We start from the raw sequence: 12,832 nt of genomic DNA on the forward strand, positions 1-12,832 counted from the left end.
CTTCTCTACATCACAGGACACAATCGACAGAGTGAAAAGGCAACCCATGGAATGGGAGAAATCATTTACAAATCATATACCTGATAAGGGATTCATATCCAGAACATATAAAGAACTCCTAGAACTCAACAACAAAAAATAAACAACTTAATTCAAAAATGGATAATGCATTTGAGTAGACATATTTAAGTAGAAATTCAATATAAATCTCCAAAGAAAATATGCTAGTGGCCAATAAGCACATGAAAATGTGCTCAACGTCATTAATCATTAGGGAAATGCAAATCAAAATTACAATGAGATACCACCTCACACCCATAAGATGGGTACTATCAAAAAATACAGAAAATAAGAAGTGTTGGTGAGGATGTGGAGCTATTGAAAGCCTGTACACTATTAGTGGGAAAGTAAAATGGTGCAATTGTTGTGGAAAAAATATATCAGTTCCTCAGAAAATTAAACATAGAATTATCATATGATCCAGCAATTCCACTTCTGTGTATACACCCAAAAAACTGAAAGCAGGATCTTGAAGTGATGTTTGTACACTTATGTTCATAGCAGCATTATTCACAATAGCCAAAAGGTGGAAGCAACCCAAGTATCCATCAATGAATGAATGGATAAGCAAAATGTGGTATATCCATATAATGGAACACGATGCAGCCTTAAAAAGGAAGGGATGTCTGACACATGCTACAATATGGATAAATCTTGAGGACATTAGGCTAAGTGGAATAAGCCAGCCATGAAGGAACAAATACTGTATGATTCCCACCAGGCCTACCTGGAATGGGGAAGGATCAGTTTCTCAAATAAAAAGCGAAGAGTGTACTGAGTAGAAAATAATTAGTCCCCATAGATCCAAGGGGACCATGACCAAATGGCAAACACCCACAGGACCTCAACAGACCTCCTGTTGGAACCCAGTCACGCTTCCACCCTTAATTGTTCTGAGCAGTGTCTGCCCAGAGCTAAACTCAAAGAAGTTTCTTTCTGGCTATTCCTCTCCAGATCTGTGGTCCCCACAACAGCCACGCTTGTACCACAAAATCCTGTCCTGACCCGGGTTCAGAAGAGAGAATGGCACAGATCCAGCGGACATTTCCCCAGGGTGGGGTGGGGTGGGGCCAAGGAAGAATCCATTTCCTTCCGAGCATCTGAACTAATACCATGGAGATCTGAGAGCTCCAGGGGCCACCACTGCCCTCAGACTGGAAAGCCTAACTGCTAGGAAATGAGAGGGAAGTAGACACCTGGTGAAAAACATAGGGGTGACAAAAGCACCCTCCACGGTTCTTGGCAGTCTTCCACTCCCAATTCTGGTCCTTCTCAGGGTCTGGCCGCTTTCCCAATTTGGGCTCCCCGAGGTACTGCTGCATCTGAATAATAAATTCCCTTACTGGGGCTTCCTTCGGGGCCCAGTGGTTGGGAATCTGCCTGCCAATGCAGGGGACAGGGGTTCTAGCCCTGGTCCGGGAAGATCCCACATGCCGCGGAGCAACTAAGCCCGTGCGCCACAACTACTGAGCCTGTGCTCTAGAGACCACAAGCCGCAGCTACTGAAGCCCGCGCACCTAGAGCCTGTGCTCCGCAACAAGAGAAGCCACAGCAATGAGAAGCCTGGGCACTGCAACAAAGAGTAGCCCCGCTCGCCACAACTAGAGAAAGCCAGCGTGTAGCAATGAAGACCCAACGCAGCCAAAAATAAATAAATAAATAAGGGAATTTATTTATTTATTTTTAAAATTTTTAAATAATTTATTTAAAAAATTTAAAAGTTTATTTACTTAAAAATTTTTAATAAATTTATTTATTTAAAAAAATTTAAATACATTTATTTTTAAAAATTTTAAATAGATTTATTTATTTATTTTTGGCTGCTTTGGGTCTTCATTGCTACACGGGCTTCTCCTTGCGGTGGCTTCTCTTGTTGCTGAGCATGGGCTCTAGGCACATGGGCTTTAGTAGTTGTGGCGTGCAGGCTCAGTAGTTGTGCTGCACGGGCTTAATTGCTCCGTGGCATGTGGGATCTTCCTGGAGCAGGGCTCAAACCCGTGTCCCCTGCACTGGCAGGCGGATTCCCAACCACTGCACCACCAGGGATAAATTCCCTCTTTTAAGCTGCCTGCACATTTCTCTTATTCACAAAGAAGGTTACAAATAATATGGATTAAAAGGAGATTTCAGAGTCTGCATCAGGGAATGGGGCTGTTCTTTAGAGACAGGGCCTCCCACATCACCTGTAAAGTCTGCTGGGACCTGAGGCACCAGATGTGAGCAATGCTCTAGAATGCCAAGTTACACCTCTAGGGGAAAGCATCAGTCTGAGAAGTTAGGTACTGGGTTACTTACTGGGAGGAGAGCACCCAGAATCCACTCAACTCAAGGACTAAATTCTGCAAAAAAAAACGCTCCCAGTTCTATCTCAAGGGCAGCCTCATAACCTGGGGTCTCCAGAGCAGTCCCGATTTCAAATGTGCTGCCAATATCTGATCCCGTGTCACCATTTTTGGTGAAGAAATGTGGTCATCATAAATATACTCCAACAGGAGTCCAAGAATTTTTCAAAGACATCTCTCTTAGATTCTCTTTGCTCAGCAAGTTAAGTACTGTGCACTCACTGGATAAAGGATTTAGTGATCAGGAAGCTACCGGATGGGGGAGCACATATTCCACAGGGAGCAGGGAGCTGGTGCTGTTTGTTTTGAAGCCAGGACGCACCTACTGTGTTGGGCTAACTTTCCATATAACATATTAACTATACAGAAAGAGAATTCTACTGTGCATAATTCTAGCTAGGTAACCTTAGTCAGGTTATTTAAGACGTGAGCTTCAGTTTCCTCATCTTTATAATACAGTTAATAATTACCTTCCTCATAAGTAAAATACAGTGCCTGACACATAGTAAGCTATGGTAGGCAAACAGATGGTGCAAATGGTGGTGTAAAACAACTGAACAGATTGCTAAGCTTCTAAGAATGATAATTTCTAGAATTACAAATGGGCTTCAAGTGAGTGCACTTAAAGGCTGTTCTTACATTTAAAATTTGAAAATCAAAGCATTCCTTCTTCTAAGATTTTTCCAGAAGGCTTCTCCACACCCACCCCCATCTTCCACCACCCCCCAATCTCATTATCTCCATAAATGTTGCCCCATTCATCCTGTTACTCAGATTAAAACCTAGTCGCCCCATCTCCTCTCTTTCTCTTAAACCTTCCATCTAAGCCACTCACAAATCCTGCCAGTTCTACCTTCAAAATTCACAAGGTTTAGAATCAGACCACTACACCCTAGTTCAAGGGTCACAGTAGTTTTAACACAATTAAAATTTATCATCTTTATACTGCTTAATTTATAAGCGAAGGTCAGAGTCTCCCACCCTCCCCAAGGTCACCTCCTCCAGGCAGTTGGTGCCCCCTTTCCATGAACGATGGCTCACGCAGGGTGGGTACAAGGGAGCTGGGTTGATGGGTTGTAGGTCACTCGGAAAGCTTGGTGGAAGTGGTACTTTTTAAATGGAGTGTGAAACACAGAAGGAATTCTATTCCCAGGTCACTGCTCAGATATTCTGGAGCACTACCTCCTCAGGACACTTTTTAGATACTGTAAAAGTGGTTGTCTTAGGACCCTCTGTTCTGATGTCTATCTGGTCTTCTAAATGGGGGATAGAGACTTGGCAGAAGTCTTGGCTGATTCCATGCTGGTCTCCACCCAGCAGAAAGAATGATGAATTCATGGTCAAGGAGGTGATGAGTGGGAAGAAGAGGTTTTGGACTTGGAGGTCCCATTTCCATAAGGAGAGGTTTTATGGGTGTGCTGGCAGGTGAAACAGTCTGTGAATGTCTCATCTCTGAGTATTAAAAAGGGATGTCTCTCCTTGGAAATACCCAAGTGTTGCTGACTGGGCGGGGCTCTATCCTATTCCCAGGCTGAATATGTCCTGAAGAAATTTTTATTGATTGGTGTGTTTTAGTTTAGTGTTTTTGTAAAGCACATGAATGTAAGCAGAATGAAATTCCTCTTTTAGGATTGATCATAAAATCAGCTTGTCATGTCCACCTATATGGATGTAACTCATCATTTTTAAAGCTCCAATGGAATTCTCTTCTAGGAAAAACATGTGTTTTTGGAACCTTGTTTAGTCCTTGAAAATAACAGATGTATGACATAGGATTCGTTTGTTCAAGGTCAAAAAAGAGCCTTAGGGGATGAATCAGGCCTTGAAACTCAGCTCTCAATCCATTCTTCCCCAGTGGCTTGGTGTCCTCTCAGAGATCTGAATAGTCCTAGTTGTTGTTCCTTGGAAATGAGCAGACCCTGCTTGCTCTTCTCTAATCTATGGAAAGGTCACCAGGATAATGCATCCACTAGGCTGGAGACCAGCTTTGGGAGAACTTGAGAAAGGCAACGGGAGAAGACCATGAAAGGAAGGTTCCAGCTACACAGTATGGCTATGGGGAAAGGGTAAGATAAGTTAGGGCCAGAAAGACCCAGGACCCACCTCAGGGGGCTCAGAGGCTGAATATGAAGGCAGAAACCTTGGCATCTGGTACAGCCCTAGGATCTGGAACAACACTCATAATATGTTATGAGACTGTTGGATGAATGAACGGAGGGTTTGTACAAGCACACTGCTCTATGAGAAACTCCTCAACAATACCCCATTCACAGCAGGGCAGAGAAGACTGAACAGTTGTCACCCCAGGCTTATTTCCTCTCCCTTTTAGCAGAGAACTAGCTCAGCTTGTCTGAATTAGTCCACATAAAACAGGCTGATGTCAGTGGCTAAGCTTCAGAGGCTTCTTTTTACAAGGGCACTTCCTGACCAGGAAGATTTCATAATTTCATAATTGTCCAAGTGTTTCCATTCGGCCTATAAAATGAAGGGCATTACAGGGGTGTGGTGTTTCTGGAACCTTCTCACATGTGCCCAGTCCATCTGTGCCAGGCCTGAGCCCACCTCTAGGTGTGCTCTGTGGCTTCTCTGCTGGTAGTTTCTCCCTAATAAACATAATTGTATATGTATGCCCTGAGTCACTTTACTGATGGGTGGTCCCTGCCCCTTGTTCATGACAGTGGCCCCATTCAGATCCTCCCAGCCCCAGAAGGCTATCTTGGAGGACAGCTCCAGAGTCTACGGAAGACTTAGGACAAGAAGAGGGAGGGATATAAAGAAGGCAGAGAACGAACCGAGGAAGTAAAACCCACAAACGAGAGAGATAGAATAGTTTTTTGGAAAGAATCATGCAAAGGTTTTAGAAGAATTTATTCCTGATCTGATACATCTGACTGACAGGCCAGCCAAATGCATTTCGTTTGATTCACACAGCAGTTAATTAAGCCAACTGTGAACGGGACCTCAAGCTGCAGGATGAAACTCTCCTACAGTATTGACTCAACCATGTATCCCAGCGTCCAGGATCCCACCAGCTGAACAAATCCCACCAACCATGACGGATTTGTACTCTAGAAAGCCAGGTGGCTTTCCCCTAAGTCTCCATATTGACCTTTCCTCTTGGCCCGAGGCATTAATCCAGATGGGCAGGGTGTATTAGTGACTGCAGACCCAACTTTCTCCTGTAAGGAGGAAGCCTAGGCAGATTCTGTCATCCATAACAACCCTGGCCTGTGAGCTGAGGCTGCCCTGAATGCCTTCCAGAGCCGAGGTGGTGTCGTTGGTCACTTCAGCTGAAATCAGGGACAAATTTTCACACCACCTTTTCTAATTGGACGATTCCCATTGCGGGGAAAATGCCCTCAGGGTGCACATACATAGTGAGTCTGAGAAAACAACGGTAGCCTCATTTTGAAGAGCTCTTGGCAGTTGTCTGAGGGCTACAGGAGCCCCTGGTGGTGTTTCTTTAAGCACTCAAAGGTCTCTTATGACACCCCCAAGATACAAGTCACCTACAGGCCTGATAGGATGGAGACAGGTGTCTGTATCCAACAGAACCATGAAAGATTAAGTCTTTCCCTTCTCTGAGTTTCCCCAGCATACTTGGAGAGGTGTGTATAGCCTTTGATCCCTCTTGGGGAAAGGGAGACCTCTGCCCCGCCCCTAAGAATCTTTCTCCTTAAAGGAGCTTCAGTGAGGACAGAGGGGGATGGAGGGATCAATATCATGTCTCACTGAAATGCAAATCAGAACTACTATGAGGTATCACCTCACACCAGTTAGAATGGGCATCATCAGAAAATCTACAAATAATAAATGCTGGAGAGGGTGTGGAGAAAAGGGAACCCTCTTGCACTGTTGGTGGGAATGTAAATTGACACAGCCACTATAAAGAACAGTATGGAGGGTCCTTAAAAAACTAAAAATAGAATTACAATATAACCCAGCAATCCCACTCCTGGGCATATACCCAAAGAAAACCATAATTCAAAAAGACACATGCACCCCAATGTTCATTGCAGCACTATTTACAATAGCCAGGTCATGGAAGCAATCTAAATGTCCATCGACAGACGAATGGATAAAGAAGATGTGGTACATATATACAGCAGAATATTACTCAGCCATAAAAAGGAACGAAATTGGGTCATTTGTAGAGACGTGGATGGACCTAGAGGCTGTCATACAGAGTGAAGTAAGTCAGAAAGACAAAAACAAATATCGTATATTAAAGCATATTTGTGGAATCTAGAAAAATGGTACAGATGAACCAGTTTGCAAGGTAGAGAACAAACGTATGGACACCAAGGGGGGAAAAGGGGGATGGGATGAATTGGGAGATTGGGATTAACTTATATACACTAATATGCCTAAAATAGATAAATAATGAGAACCTGCTATATAGCACAGGTAACTCTACTTTGCTGTACAGTAGAAACTAACACAACATTGTAAAACAACTATACTCCACTTAAAAAAAAAAAAAAAAGCGTGTCTCATTGATTTACTCCTGGTTTGCTGGTTTCCTGTGGTGGCAATCTTGGTGCTTTATTAACATTGTTTTTGTAGACTTTTAAATTCTATCCTATGTTTTCTGATGGATTCTTGGATGAAAGACTCAAGTAACATACACTGATTATCAAGTGCATAATTTATAAGCAGAAATTTAGGCGTATAATATGTAAGAGACACAAAGGACTTGAAGCAGTGTAGGTAGACAGATGTAAGTTAATAAAAGTGAGCCTGTCTTATTATGTCAGTTTATGACAGATAACATTAAAACCTGGAATAACTGTGTGCCTACTTTTAAAGGAATTTTGTGTTATTTTAACTCAGTGCTTAAATTTGGGGCTCTGGAATGAATTAACAATTTTCCACTGAAATTAAACTTAATTATGCTTTTAACTTAGGAGAATTTGCCCCAAATGATGTTTATGGTTTTTTTCCTCTTCTGATCTTTATGTTATAAGCATTTTCAAATTTAAAGTATAATGAATATGCGTATATATGTGATCAAAATTTTAACTGCTAACGTTTTGCCATGTTTGCCTCACTTATTACTGTTCCGCAAATGTTTCTGAGAATAAATTACAGATATATTGACATTTCATTCCTTAGGTTTCTCTGAAGACTTCTCTGAAAATATGACATTTTCCCATATAACTAGTAAAAACTTATCACACCTAACAAAACCAACAGTCATTCCTTAAACTTATCTAATCCTCAGCAAAAACATGTTTCTCAAGAATAAATTACTCACCTAAGGTGGGGAAACATTGTGATCCGGGACATAACCTGAAGATATAATATTTATATCTCTAAGAATCTATAATAGTTTCCCTGTGAAAAGAAACAAAATAGCTCCCTTACACATAGGAAATGATAAGTGACAGAAGTTTTCATTTTGTCCAAAAACCTTTAGACAGCAGCATCAATGGAAAATTGTAAATTTCATTGCTATTGTCTGAATGTGCATCAGGACGGACAGTATGTCAAAAATTCCCAAAGGGGACTCTTTTTCTTGGGAATTAGTAGGAGTCCCTGAACTGGAGACACTGCACATCTTTTCTCTTCTTGTCAGATACATACCAGTGTGTGAGGTGTCCAGATCATCAGTACTCAAACGCAAATCAAAACCACTGTCTCCCAAAGAAAGTGACTTCCCTACCTTATCAAGACCCACTGAGGATGGCTCTGGCCTGCACTGCTCTGTGCTTCTCTGTTCTCACAGCTGTGGTCCTTGGGGTCTCTGGGAAGCACAGAGACACTCCCATCATCAAGGCCAACATCCAACCCACAGCTACATCCTGCTCACCTCCCTCTTCCTGGGTTCCCTCTGTTTCTTACTCTCCATTGGCCTTCCCAACACAGGCATTTGCATACCTCAGCAAACAACATTTGCATTTGTGTTTACTGTGGCTTTTTCCACTGTTTTGGGTAAAATCATTTCTGTGGTTTTGGCTTTCAAAACAAAGGGAAAAGGATGAGGCAGTGGTTGATATCAGGAGCACCTGACTCTGTCCTTCCCATCTGTGCCTTGATCCAAGTCACTACCTAGAACCAGATTGGGACTCTCTCCTCCTTTCATTGAAATGAACACACACTCTGACCCTACACACATCACTGGTTGCATTAAGGGCTCTGTCACTGCCTTCTACTGTGTCCTGGGATATATGGGATCCTGGACCCTGGGGAGCACTGCTGTGGCTTTCTGGGCCAGGAATCTACCTGACACCTTCAATGAAGTCAAGTTCAAGCATGCTGGTGTTCTGCAGTGTCTGGGTCACATCCTTCCCTGTCTATCACAGCACCATGGTGGCCATGGAGATCTTTTCCATCTCGGCCTCCAGTGCAGGACTACTAGGCTGAATCTTTGCCCCCAGGCGCTATATTAGTCTTCTGCTGAGTCCTGATAAGAACATCTTGCAAGGGATAAGGAGTAAAACAGGTCCTAGAGCCAATAAGCATTCCAAAGATTTAACTCATGGCTCTCAAATAGATGAGTAACAGACACATGAAAATGAACCACCATTTTTATAGAGACAGTGAATCAAAGCCAAATTTATCATTTCTCTTGCTCAATTAACAAAGGGTTTTTTCTATGTTCTCTAGTATCCCAGGGGCACAGCCATGCTCAGTCAGCAGTTCCTGAAACTTCAAGGTCATCTTGGATATTCTGCTCACCAACGTTAAATCTATTACCTACCCACATGTACAAGAACTTCCTTTTACCCTCCACTTCTTGAATGAATTTTCTAGCCTATGCACTGATAGTTGGTACAGTCTACCAGGTGGTCTCCTATTTTAATTTGGTCCCCAAAACCATCAGGCAGCATCAACAGGAGTTCATGCTCATCCTTAAATAAAATGGTCTCTCACATACTAATTTGGGGACTTATTCTGCTATCTCTTCTTCTAATATATTTAGTTTTATTTTTACCTTTTAACTATTCAGTTTATCTGGTGCTTGTTTTTGTGGTCTGTGGAGGAAGCTACACCATCCCTTTTTATGAGAGAGAACTGGAGGGCATGTGGTTTGTTACCTGCCCTGAGTGAGTTGGGTCTACATGACCAGAAGGGTCTAAAGTGAAAGGCTGAAGAGGGTTTGGGACCAAAAGCCCCAACTCTGGGGAGGCCCTACATGATGACAGGGTACTTTATAAGTTGAAGATGTCACAAGCAAGGAGGGAATAGAATCTTAGCTTCCTGGGAGCCTGGGAATCCTGTGGGGTCTGTGCCATCCAGGGGCCAGTTATAGGACACACAAGATTAGAGACACACAGAGGCTCATCAGAGGGAAGAATTTCCTGCATGTCAGAGCCACCCAGCATGAGAGATAGGGGCGGGAGAGATGGGATCTGCCCTGAGCTCACACTGCCCACCATCTGGAGTGACAGGAACACGCAGGACGTGAGGGAGTTGGAGGGAGTCTCTGAATTAGCCCAGGGCAGGGAGGATGAAACCTCACCAGTTATATTAACAAAGAGAATTTAATATAAAAGCATTAACCAGTTATGTGTTTTTTATTGCTGCGAGAGCAAATTATCACAAATTTGGTCACTTCAAACAACACAAATGCATTCTCTTTCAGTTCTGTAGGTTAGAAATCCAACACGGCTCTCACTGGGCTGTGTTCCTTTCTGGAAGCTCTAGGAGAGAATCCATTTCTTTGCCTTTTCCAGTTTCTAGAGTCTCTCACATTCCCGTGCTCCAACCCTGCCATCTCCCGGGCCATTCCTCGGTGGTCACATCTCCCTCTGATTCTCTTCTGCTTCCCTCCTCAACTTCTAAGGACCCACATAATTAGATTGAACCCACCCAGATAACCCAGGATCAGCTCCCCATTGCAAGGTCCTCAACTTAACCACATTTACAGAGTCCCTTCTGCCATGTAAGGTGACCTATTCTCAGCTTCCAGGGATTAGGTTGTGGACATCTTCGGAGAACAATTATTCCGCCTACCACACCCAGCAACTGAAGAACTAAAAAGGCAAAAAAAATAATGCTCCAACAGTTATATAAAGCAGCTTCCTCTCCCTAGGGCTGGAGGAAGAAATGGGGGAGGCTAAAGATATGAAAATATAGAAACTTGGAAGACGGGCCCTATGGGGAAGGAACCCAGAACTCTGAGAAGGGGGTGCCTCCCTCGGGCAGCAAGAAAAGAACTGCTGTCCCTCACAAGGTGGAGGAACCTATGCTTCTGATGCAGAAGCTATCACTGTGTGCTGGATTTGTAACTCCAGTCAGAAGGTTGTCTTAACAGGGAAAAAAGGCACACTCCACGGGGCTGTGGCCCTATATGCTCCTGATGAGATCTCTGGCCACTCCTCTCCAGGCAAGGATAGTGCTTTAGGCTGTCCTTTTTAGGTTACAAAGGTGCCGTTTCAGCCAACACTGGCCCTACCACGTGCTTGAAACTAACCTGTGTTGTTTCATTTGGTGGACATTCCACACACCCAGGTAGCTGACCCTGCTGAATAATGCCTTGCGGAAATAGAGGTTTTAGGATGAGAACTACTTCTCCTTACTGTGAGGGATGTTGCCATTGGGGAAAGGCCACAGTTAGGACAATGACATTGGGACTGGTGCCTAACAGGTGCCCTCCAGGCTCCCCAGCCCAGCCACATGGTGGCAGTAAAGCAGTTTAGAAGACAAGGGTGGACGGGGAAGGAGATCACCACACACCAACTAAAGAGCTGTGGACGCAGAAGTGCTTAAAGAAAGCAACCAGCAGGCTGTACAGACTGCCTCCCGCTCAGGCCAATTGTCCTAAAGAGACTTTCCAATGACAGTGTGGGGGACTGAGATACGCAACCTGGAGCCTGGGGCAGAAGGAAGTTGACACGCAGCAAAGGCGACCCCTGGTGTTTTGAGTGGCAGTTGCCTGACAGTCACGGCTCAGCATACCCCATGTGAGGGCCGATTCACCTGGCTTCTAACTGGCCATAGGTGGACGATGAGAGACCAGCTCCCCTTGTGTTGCTCCTCCCCTGCACATGTGTTACGGGATAAAGTGGGCCCTGCCCAGCAAGCACCTGTTATTAAATGAAACTGGTACATCCAAGAAAGAAGTAAACCAGCCATCAATGGACTCTGTCACCTGCATGAATGGGTGAACCTCAGACGTGGGGTCTTCAGTACACCAAGGTACCAGAGGATGCCTGGGCCCGACGCACAGTCAGCCCAGTTATATTAAACGGTCCACTGTGGCTGGGCAGCCACAGGAAAAAGCCAAAGCATGTAGAAAGGAAAAAACTCTGCCTGTGGACAGAGATGCAGACTGGTGCTTGTCCTGGAAGACACCCACTGAACACATCTTGTTACATTTTCGCCAACTTGCAGCCAGTAGCCAATGGGCGTCAGTGTAGCACCTGACAACCAAACAACCGGGATCGAATCCCAGCCCCTTAGGGACAAACACTGTGGCAGCAGACTGCACAGGACCCATGCACTGTCCATGACCCGTGGAAAAGGATGCTTTGGCAATGAACATCATTGGAACCGACATGCTGACCAATTCTGCATCACACAGGTAAAGACCACAGCCACCTGGATACATCATCACAAAGGGCATGGCAGTGCCAGCACCTGAGGCCAAGGAAGCCTGGCTAATGTGCCTGACTGGCAGCTCCACCAGCAAGTGACAAAGGGAACTCTGGGGTGCACGGTGCAGTGCACTAGACCTGGCCAGTCCTGGCAAATAGACTCTAGAAACCCTTTACCCTTGTCCCAGGGGTACCACTGGGTGTTGACTACAGTGAGACCCTTTCTGGGTACAACACAACAATTCCCACTTGCAGAGCAAACGCAGGCCATACCATTTGAGAACTCCTAAATGTGCTGCTGCATATTTGAACTCCCTGAACACATCCGGTCAGACGGTGATGCCACCCTTACGGTCACGAGTGCCAACAGCAGACAACTATCTGGCACTCATGGGACCTTTCATGTAACGAGCCTTCTCCCGCTTCCCTTTTCCCCTCCTGTGCCCACCTTCAGCTCTGCTCTGCCCCCACAGGTCCCGTAGCCTGGTTTCCTGAAGGCCGTAGTGATGGTCTGGGACGAGGTTGCCAAAACATTCTGAGATGACAAGCCTGGGGCTTCCCTTACCTCATGCCTATGCTTGCTGGATCAGGCAATTGTGGACATTGCTGATAATGAGCATGAGTATGAGGTGACAGCTCCTAAGGTGGTCCTGCCAGCATGGCCACCACGTTCTGGGATGCCACATAGCAATCTCCTAGGGATGAATCCAGCCAGAGTAAGAAATGGCGAGGACTTCTAAAAGCGTAAAGTCCCTGTGCCGCAGGGACAGGTCACACATATACTGACCGTGCGGCCGAGAAAGGACAGCTGCTCCGCTGGTGGGGAAGGAGCACCTCGGACTCCTGAAGGTCAGAGACGTTGGGGAGGGGGGCATTAGCGACTTGGCT

The sequence above is a fragment of the Delphinapterus leucas genome, chromosome 10 (assembly GCF_059928025.1).
Source record: "Delphinapterus leucas isolate spDelLeu-1000000601 "Yukka" chromosome 10, BTC_Dleu_Yukka2, whole genome shotgun sequence".
In the NCBI taxonomy this organism is placed as follows: domain Eukaryota; kingdom Metazoa; phylum Chordata; class Mammalia; order Artiodactyla; family Monodontidae; genus Delphinapterus; species Delphinapterus leucas.